General features: G+C 42.6%; 1 pseudogene; it reads left to right on the plus strand.

Moving 5' to 3' along the window:
- Positions 1-505: 505 nt before the first annotated feature.
- LOC138156949 (large ribosomal subunit protein eL28 pseudogene) lies at positions 506-966 on the plus strand (annotated as a pseudogene).
- Positions 967-1,700: the final 734 nt, after the last annotated feature.

A 1,700-nucleotide genomic window follows, 5' to 3' on the forward strand; every position in this document is an offset into this window, starting at 1 on the left:
CTTCTGAAAGCGCTTGCTGCTGATTAACAGCCGAAGTAAAGGGATGGGGGGAGGTTAAAGGGACGTTCTGAAAAGTTTTCACTTCCCCCTAGACAATACCATTTTCCATCATGAGTCTTTTGCAATTGTTCCAGGGGACTCTTCACATGCTTGGGATAGACTTTCCTCCCTCCAACTCATCCACCTCTTCTGCCAAGAGAGCTTGTAAGCGTGCTGTGGCTGCTACACATTACAGTTGTTGGAGCCACAGATGAGTTGAGTGCCAGGTAGACACCAAAAGTGGATGAACAGCCCTGAAAAGGGCCTGGCAAGACCTCACACCAAAGGTGCTAGTCCTTGAACACTTCCTATAGCCCAACCCTTTAAGTAACAACAGTTGAAAGGCTGTTTTGAGACTTTAAAAGCTCGCAAAAGGGCAAGACAATCCTGAAAGGTGCCTGATCGTCTTCAAGAAAAAAAAAAGCAGCTTCCATGTCCGGGAGCCGCGGTGAAAGCAGCCCCCGCAATGTCCGCCCACCTGCAGTGGATGGTCCTTCGGAACTGCTCCAGCTTCCTCATCAAGCGCAACAAGCACAGCACCGACCCCAACAACCTCAAGGCCCGAAACTCCTTCCGCTTCAACGGGCTAATCCACCGGAAGACGGTGGGCATCGAGCCAGCGGCCGACGGCAAGGGCATTGTGGTGGTGCTGAAGCAGCAGGCAGGTCAGAGGAAGCCTGCCACCTCCTACGTCAGGACAACCATCAACAAGAATGCCCGGGCCACACTTAACAGCCTGCGGCACAGCATCCGCAAGAATAAGTACCAGAAAGACCTCTGCATGGCCGCTCTGCGCGGGGCCAGCGCCATCCTTCGGAGCCAGAAGCCAGTGGTGCTGAAGAAGAAGTGGACCCGCCCCCGCAAGAGCACCTAAGCAGCCAAGCCTGCCCTTGGCTAATAAAGTCAGAATGTTCAAAAAAGGAAAAAAAACAACAACACAATCCATTCCATAGAGTTTACATAAGTGATCATGGGCAATATATATATGTAAATTCTGACTCAAAGCAATTTTGTTTTATTTTTCGATTCTGAATTTAACAAATATCAAATAAAATTTTTCTGTATGCATTTTAGAACAGAGAAATATTGTACATGAAAATGTATCTCCATTAGTAGAGATTCTTTTCTTTGTAAATAAATTACAAATTCAACATATAACTTTCAAAGTTACCCTGCTTGTCATTTATTCTGGCATTACTTCACTTCTTCCCTATTTAGAGAATGAGGTAGGGACCTGTTGCTAATAGACTTCTCCATCTTATCTTCCCCTAAATTGAAAGAAAAACAAAACCCCAGTAACAAATATACATAATCAAGCAAAACAAATTCCCATATTTGGCCTGTACAAAAAAAAATGTGTCTCATTCTTTATCTTTAATCTATCCCCTCTATGTCAGAAGGTGAGTAACTTGATTTTTTTTATTCTTTTTTCCTTTTATTGTTTTACACTGATACATATTTATGGAATAAAACAGGCATTTTCATAGTACAATAAAAAAGATCATCGTACATGAAACTGCAAATCTGCTAAGCACAACTTGCTATTCCTTTCAAATATACAACAAAATGATCATATAAATTTCTTTTTTTTCTATCCTACCTTCAGGTGATGGCTACCATTAGACACACAAATAAGTACATTTATCAGTTATTTTTCTATA

Source organism: Petaurus breviceps, unplaced genomic scaffold (assembly GCF_028583685.1).
Source record: "Petaurus breviceps papuanus isolate PSGF00001 unplaced genomic scaffold, PetGlider_PUasm1.0 164, whole genome shotgun sequence".
NCBI classification, from domain to species: Eukaryota; Metazoa; Chordata; class Mammalia; order Diprotodontia; family Petauridae; genus Petaurus; species Petaurus breviceps.